We start from the raw sequence: 8,811 nt of genomic DNA, 5'->3' as shown, positions 1-8,811 counted from the left end.
TCTGCTCTGGATTTTGATGCCGACTTCAGAGGTGGGTATGAAATGAGTTTGCTGCTGTCTCTTTGCTCCTGCTCGGGTTTGTTTAGTCCCTGACCTATACTCTTCTGTGTTCATTTTTATTCCAATGAGGCCTTTAGCAATCAGTTACGGAGTCAATCATTTCATGCCATCTGAAACAGCATCACCAGAGATCGTGAAGAAGGGTACAGAAGCCAGTGGTAAAGATCTCACTTCAGTCTTCATGTCTCCATGCTCTGCCTGAGAAAGGAAGGTTGTTCTTGGCTTAGGGGAGCCATCTTTTGGGGACTTTTCCAGGCTTGTGGGGGTATTTGTTATATCTCAGTTAATCAGCAGGCCTATCATGAGTCCACTCTGACCGTCATAAGGGGCCTACCCCTCAAGCTTCTGCTAGACTTCAGCAGGGGGTTCAGTGATGGACAAAGTGGGTGTTGAGAACAGTGAGTATATTGAATAACAGGGAACCCAGGGCTTCCCTGATCTCTAAGGTCAGAGTGAGTGACAGGGAGATAATGAAAGTCCAAGGGCACCATCACTCAGTCACTCAAACTGGGTCTTATGGAATGAGCATGAGGAATGGTCCAGGAACAAGCATGCAAGGCAGAAAGAGACAAAAGTGCAATGCAGAATGAGTCCCTGGACTCAATGGGGTGGGGGTGGGGGTCAGCAGTAGTTCACTAGGGCCCAACTTGGGCAGCACTGCATGAAGGCAAAGGGCAAAATGGGGTCTGATAGCCCAACCTAGTGGCTCTAAGGCTGCTCTGGATCTGGTCTTGCTCAGCTGCTCAGCTGCTGTATGCAGTAGGTACTGGAAAGCAAAGAGCCTTGATTTTCCATGTGAGACAATGAGTGCTCAGACTCTAACCTTACATCTGTGGTGGGAGAGGGACACATGACATGACATATTTACTGTCATCATGCTCTGCTTGTGTGAACACTTTCTTGCCTATCTCCAGCTTACAAAGATAGGGATGTATTGGTCTTGGGAAGGCTCAGTGGATTTTGAACATCTCCCCTCCACACTGAGAAGGAGTAGACAATCCCAGGTGAAGCAGGATAATCCTTGCATGGAAGCCCCAGCCCCCTTCAGGCAGTTACCCAAGCTATTCCATGGGAGAAGCTACATATCGAGATTCCTTATGGGATTTCTGACTTGCCTGTGCTGGCTACAAATGCAGAGTGGAAACCAGGTGCCGGTGAAGCAGTGTGTTGTCTATGGTTCAGACTCTGGAGCATCTGGGGTCTTCCCTTTGCCTCTCTGTCTTCTCTCTCCTAACACATGACAGGCTCTGGTGGGCACAGGCCCTGGTGACTAATGATGCCATTCAGCACTGATTCCCAGATGCTGCTTGGTAGTTGGAGGGCACTGACTGGAATCACATGGAGACATTGGCACCAGGGGCAAGGCAAAGCAATAAGGAAGGTGTTCAAAAAGGATGCTTTCAAACAGTGACCCTGTGCCACAGCACAAGGCCAGGGAAGAAAACTTTTCAAACTCGGCCCCAGCAAGAAGCTCTTGAGAGAGAAGCGGATCCTTGGGGGCAGAAATGCGCTGTCTGTGAAGGGCAGAGTTGGGCAATCTATTAAACAGCAAGTTACAATAGGCGAGTGCAGAGATCACAGAGGCTGGGATTCGTGCACACACATCTCTGCCGGCGACTTTGATGCTTTCAAATGTCTGCTCGCCATCAGAACATCAGGCAGCAGGATCGCCTAGATATTTCACAGCAGTCTACCTGGCTGGGTGTTTGGGCCCAACAGCAGGAAGCGCTTTGAAAGGAGGCTGAGACATTTCAAACACTTGTGCTTGAATATCCAGTTTGTATATTCTGCTGATGCTTTTAAAATTTTTATTTCTTTTTTTTTTTTTTTTTTTTTACTAATTTTGGAATCACTTACGAAGTCGGGAGTCTGCCAAAGTGTCTGTTCTACAGCGAAGATTCCTTTGACAATCTCAAGTCAATCATCAAACACAGGCGCTCTCAGGCCCACACGCAAACCCGAGTAATGAGGAAGGAAAGAAGTTTTATTCGTAGATTAGAACTATTTCCAACAACAGTCCAGTACAAAGTGCCAAATGTTTGAACCATTTAACTCCTGCCCAGATAATTTCATAATGGTTTTAGGGAGGGATGTTTACAGCTTTCGATGAGTAAGAAATAATTTAGAAGCCGTTCATTAAAACCTTCTAAATTACAGGCACTGCTAGCAAATTCCTTCTTTTAAAAAGGAAAGGAAGGCCTGGAAAATGGTCCCATGTCTCTTGCCTTCTTCTCTTTGACTCTCCTTTTTTCTTATTTATTTCTCTTATCAGTGAAGTGAGTGCAATGCTGATATTAGCGGGTTGAATTGTGATGGTGTAGGTAACAGGGAAGCTGGGTCTTGTAGACCAGGTGTATTTTATGTGTGGAAGACATCTGATCATCCCCAACTGCACAGATAAGCTGTTCCTCCTTCTCTGTGGGCTGTTTCGATGAAGTGCCAATTTGGGGGCTGAGAGAGAAACCAGGTAAAGTTTTGCAGAAGGTTTGTGACTCAGGTTTTCAAAGCTGCTACATCGAAGGTAGAAAATACTATCCCTGCCCAAATCATAAAGGAGGTGTGGTACTTTGGCTATCTCTTCTAACACGGCATCACAAGGCCTGGATTGTGGGGTGTGGAAATTTTACGCAAGACCTGACCAAGCCAGAGAGGATTAGTTTTAATTTTGCTCAAAATCTATAAGGAGGATAAAAAACTGTCAATGCCCTAAGGCTGTACTGAAGAACAGGTAGAAGTGGGTCTGATGGTTCTGAGGCAGGCATGAAACCATGATTCTGAGTTGATCTTCCAATACTTCAAGGACAGACTTGGTGGATGCACAAATTGAATTTGTTTCCCTTTGGTTTCTGGTTCCTCTTGGGAGCAAGTTCAATCCATAAAGAGAAAAGGCAAGAAAACCAACAAAGTTTTTCCATTTCAGAGAGAGAGAGGAAAAAAGAGAGAGGTGGGGAGGGGGAGATTAGAAATAAGCCTTGGATTTCAGGGTCTTGTAAGATAAAGTCATCTCTCTCCCTGATGTAGACTCTGCTGGCTTCCACTGCCTTATCCCCCATCTAGAAATCGGGTACCTACACACATAATCACATAGAATCAAAATGACCCAGGGTCCTTTCTTTGTTCACGGTCTCATCTGGCTGCCTTTTGTTCAGACAAGCCACTAAACCACAGGCTTCTGGTTCCAGGCTTGCAGAGCAATCACCTCCAGATAAATGATGAACACATTTATTTTTAAGATGTCCTTTTTATGGGTGCTTCAGTGACAAGTCATTTCAAACACAATGTGATCAAGGAACATGAGCATAAAGTGATGTGGATGGTACCGAAGGTATTTTATGTGAACAAGCATGTCAAAGCAGCGCTTTATCAATGAATGGGAATTCCTGTAAGTAGAAAGATAAATGAATTAGTAACTCAGAGTAATTTTTTAAAAAATATATATCCAGATGAAAGCTTGGATAAGTTTGATCCCTTTTAGCCAATGAAGTATCATCTCTAATTAGGTTTCCACGCAGGCGGTTCAGCCTTGGAGTACATTTCTGAATCTAGTTGACCTTTTCAGCTAGAGAAGCCAAATGATTTCCATTCCATGCTCTTTAATTCTGGAGGAATTTCTAATTTGTTGCCAGAGATTAAAAAAAAAAAAAAAACACCTCCAAACAGAAAAAAAAATTTTTGTAAGAGTTTAAAGTCTTATTTTTAGAATATTAAAATTTTAGAACTGGGAGGGCCCTTTTGGAGATCACTCTATACAGTCCTTTTATTTTGAGAAGGATCAAATGGAGGAGCAGAGTAAATCGCAGACTGGCTTCAGGTCATTTTGGGATTCCAGGTTCAGCACTGACTCTAGTCCTTGCCACCCCAGACAGCCTGGCTTGCTGTTTTCTCATCCTCCCATCAGAGGTGCCCCAACTCCAGCATGAGCCTGCGGGAGAGAAACTTGCACCGGCCAACGCCTACCCTCTTGCCTTTCTTAATTTCTTTTGGAAATTCTCTATTCTCTCACCTTATTAATGTTAAAACAAAACGGGTTCTGTTATTGCCACGGGCAGCGGGAAAGTGAACTTGGTGATGGAAGAAAGTGTCTTCCCTAGCGAGAGCCAGTAAATTAGTTCTGAGGTGCTCTCCCTCTCTCTCTTGCTGTAATGAGAGACACCAGCCCTTCATTAATGAGATGCCAATCACAGAGGGAGCTGCCTTGGGGAGGGGGTTGCAGGGGGGAGCTGTGATTGGCACCTAGGAGAGAAAAGAGGAAGCAGAAAGGAAAGGCTGGGTGGGGGGGATCGGTGACCCATATGGTCTCACTGTGAATTCGGGGCAAAGCCAGGGAGAGTCAAGTTCTGCTGTGAGAGGGCCAGTATGTTTGTTCAAGGGGAACACCTGGGGCGGAAGTACTGGGGGAGCTGTCATAGGCTTATTTCTTCACAGAAGCTTCCTAAGGCAGGGTGGCCAGTGTGTCCCAGTGACAGTTGGGGTGGGTGAGTAGAGTGGCTCTCTGCAAGGATAGACACTGTATTGCACCTTTTTTCTGATTTGAAACTAGAGGGTATCAATGCTGAATGAAGTCAGTCAGAAGGAAAGGGATAGATATCAAATGATCTCTCTCATATGTGAGACTTAATAATAAACAGAAAGGGAGCAACAAAGTTCCAGAGGCAACAAGAAGAGAAAACTGACACACAGAATTAATTTGGGAATGGGGGACTAAGTACTTGGGGGAGGAAGACAGGTTCAGTGGGTGTGGGTGTACATGAAAAACAATTATTAATAGTACTGTAAGCCCCAAAATAGAAAAAAAATTAAAAAGTAAAAGAAAATAATCTTGCTGTGTTTGTTCCCCACCGACTATCCAGTGAAGAGGAAGCCTGGTGCTGAAAAGAATGGCCCTATGGGAGAGAAAGGCTCAGTAGGACCTCACAACTTCAGTTAGGCTTCTGGGGCCCCTTATTATGCCCTCCCTCTTCACAACACTGTTTTAGGGTAACTTATTCCCTTATAAGACAGCACTGCCTCTCCCCATCACTGCCCAGACTTGGGTCACATATTGGAGAGTTTTGGAAAAAAGCTGCTCTGAGGTTTCCTACTCAATCTTTCCTGTTTGCCGCCTGCTTTCCCCTTGATAAGTCAATGAGTGTCTGTACATTTTAGGGAAATGACGGGAGCTTCCCTCCATTTGGAATTAAATATTCCTTCCTCCACTCCACGCTTTTTGTTTCTTCGCCCGTTGTTTTTTTTTTTTTCCCTAAAATACATTTGCTTATTATGGCTATGGGTCTCTATGAAGGTTAAGAGACTTTCTGCACTCAAAACAACTTAATAAAATGTCTGAGCACACAATTAGGCATGCTTCTGTCCTTCAAGACTCAGGTAGCGGAAGTTCTAATTGGCAAAGCAGCATCTTGAATGTCATTTTCTAAACCCATTAGACCATGCCTAAGCGAGAAAGAGGAGCAGCCGCTGCCGTTTTACAAGATACCAATAGTGTCCCTCTTGGAGACAAGATTTAGGGCAGCCACGAGATGGGAAGGGATTTGTAATGTTACAAAATGTAGCTAGGAAGCCACATTTTCTTCAGGAAGAAAGACAGCTGTAATATCATGTCTAGTAATGGGAATAAATGTGTGCAAGGTACCTGGAGATAGAAACTCTCTCCCTCTCTCGCTCTCTCTCCCTCCCTCTCTGACTCTCTGTTTTGTCTTTTCTCTATCTCTGTCTCCACCTCTCTGTCTCTGGTTTTCTCTCTCTGTCTCTGTCTCTGTCTCTCTCCTTTTCTCTCTGCCTCTCTGTCTCTGTCTCTGTCTCCCTCTCTCTCAGTCTCCTGTCTCTCAGATCAAGTTAATACTGATTTTGCCATTGGATAGAAGGACAATGCTTCTGTCTTCAATTACTCAGGTCTGCCTGATACCATCATCTTCATCCAGATTTACTCCCATTAAAATTTAAGTTAAGAAGAACTGGAATGTTTTAATATGTCCAGACCAGAGTGTCTCTTTGAGATTTTAATTTGCCTGGAATTTCAGCCTTTCGTTCAGTCTTTTGGAAAATCTGATGAGACTCGTCTAGGAATTTCAATCTTTGGTGAAGCTGAAAGAAGGACTCACCACAGAAAAGAAAGATCCAAAAAACCAAATGCATGTGTGCTTTTTGGCCTTCTGCTTCTGCTAGAAATCTGTTTTTCTACCATTTGTTCAATGAACTCTCATCAAGACATTTCTTCCCCTTATGTTGGAGACACCTGGGCTTTTGAAGATAAGTTCCTTACAGATGTTTTCCTCTAATTTGTTTTCCTGCGTGTCAGAGAACATGATTCCAAGGACTAGATGCTTTTGCATTGCCAACCACTTCAGTTTACAAGGATGGAAAAATTCAACTGAGAGCAGTTGAATCCCATCCCCTATGTTTTAGGAGCAGTTGTACTCTCTGAATCTGATCTTTTTCTCTGATGAGTGGCGAGGCGCAGAGTTACTCCCAGCAGTACTTGGAATTCCCAGAAATGCTCCCCCATATGGTGGTGAGATGCTTGGGTCCCACCAGAGTTATTCCAGAGGAACTCAGAGGGTCATGTGATGCCAAGGAGTGTATCTTGAGGTCTCAAATATGCAAGGCATCCCACTTACTTTGAGCCCTCTCATCAGCTGCAAATTGATGTAAACACACACACACACACACACACACACACACACACAATTTTGTCAATCCAAGCTCTCAAACACTGACTCGAATTTAATTAGAAGTATACTTCAGGGCCCGGAGAGATAGCACAGCGGTGTTTGCCTTGCAAGCAGCCGATCCAGAACCAAAGGTGGTTGGGTCGAATCCCGGTGTCCCATATGGTCCCCCGTGCCTGCCAGGAGCTATTTCTGAGCATACAGCCAGGAGTAACCCCTGAGCAATGCCAGGTGTGGCCCAAAAACCAAAAAAAAAAAAAAGACATATACTTCAATGGTCAAGGAAGAACAGCTGAAGAAAATTTCATAGGAGAAACAATGAAATTTAACTTTGTCCTCTTCAGTTATATTGTAAAATAGGTTTTCTCCAATCTGATGAAGGATTAATATTTTTTTTGCAGAGAATCAAGCAAGAGCTTAAAAGTAGGGAAAGTCTGAGCTAGAATATTGTTTTTAAAAAACCACTGTCAGAAAGGACTGGCCAGCACTTTCTTAATGAGTCCTTCTAGTGAACTGACTCTTCCACACACTTACCATAAAATAATTGATGTTTCTAATGCTGCCCCTCAGGCACTCCAGGATCCCAAAGTGCCTTTGAATCATCAAAGAATGATTCATTGCATTCTGGGTGGTTTTCTCGTTGAGTCTATTTTATTGTATTGTAATCCCTTTGAAAAATGGTAACACACCTAGGACGGGTACCAGAGCTTTGCCATAAAGAGAGAGTGGGAAGTTTATCTGGTCAACAGGCTAAATGCCACCCCCACATTGTTATCCTATGTGCTACTGGCTGGGATATGAACTAGAAGTCAGTTTCTCTGGAAGTTTCGAACTCTCTCCTCTGTTTTTTCCATTGCTTACTAGTTGGGCCCATACAAACCAGGTGTCTGTATTTCTGCCCCTCCCAGTGTTCCATGTCAGAAGAAAGAGCCAGATACTTGTGGGGGAAAGGGTGTCAGCTTTGTTATATGGAACCATATGCAAATTAAGATATTTGACCTCTTTTCACCTATAAAAACAGTCACTTCAGATGACCAATCTCAGGGATATCAGGTGTATATGTGCATATATGTGTGTATAATTGTGTAAAACTATGCATAATTTAGTGACTCAGAAGTCTCTGTAAAGAACAGCCAAACTCCACCAGGTTCCTGATTTGCTCTCTTTAGTTTGTTGAACAAATGCTTTTTCCTTCTGTACAGCTCTGTAGCCATTGTGGAGATGGAAGCCCAGTGTGTCTTGTGCTCAGCGAAAATGGCCTTCCTATTTCTCCGCGTGTTCTGTTTATATTTTAATGCTGTTTACAGACGAAGTGCACTATAAATATTCATAGATTGCCTGTATAGAGGAAAGGCTCCGAAGAGCTCTTCATTAACAAGCTCCCTCAAGTCTGGGTAACTCTGGGAGAGGGGGCTTTAATCCATCCTGTGGAAGCCCTCCCACTAAAACTGCACTCCCCTCTTTACACAGAATGTTGGAGTGACCTGGGATTTATCAGCTAAATTCACAGCTAAAAGTGTCAGCTAATGAATTATTCCAAGTAAATTAGTAGACCTAGGGAATCCTTTTTCAGTCCCCTACCAACACACCCTTCATTAGTAAATACTCTAACATAGGAGACAGATTTGCTAGGGTGCCTGGTGTACTTTCACCCCACATTCAGTCCCTATAGTAGCCCCACCCTAGCAAAATGATTTTTGAGTAAGTAGCATGTTTTGTTCTTCCAAAAGAAGTCTAAGGACACAAAGAAATTAAGAATAAAGAAACTCAGAGAAAGAATTCGTAATGAATTGGCTCATTTAAAAAATTATTTTGTGCTTTAAATTATTTTTTAATTATAAAACAGTTCAGGTAGCATGTTAAACATTTTTTAATGTGGAATAAATGGCTAGTGATCCTTAACACTCTTGGCACCAATGAAATTCAAACAAGAATAACATCATTTGGTACCTTTTTAGGGAGGTTAGATAAAATATTAAATAACATTTTTCCCCTTATCTTTGTCCCTTTTTATTCAAGCTATGGGTTAACCTGGTGAGCTAATGTTTGTGGAGAAGAATAAGCTGGAAGGAGGAAGGGACCTGAT

The sequence above is a fragment of the Suncus etruscus genome, chromosome 5, assembly GCF_024139225.1.
Source record: "Suncus etruscus isolate mSunEtr1 chromosome 5, mSunEtr1.pri.cur, whole genome shotgun sequence".
NCBI lineage: Eukaryota > Metazoa > Chordata > Mammalia > Eulipotyphla > Soricidae > Suncus > Suncus etruscus.
This window is presented reverse-complemented; position numbering follows the sequence as displayed.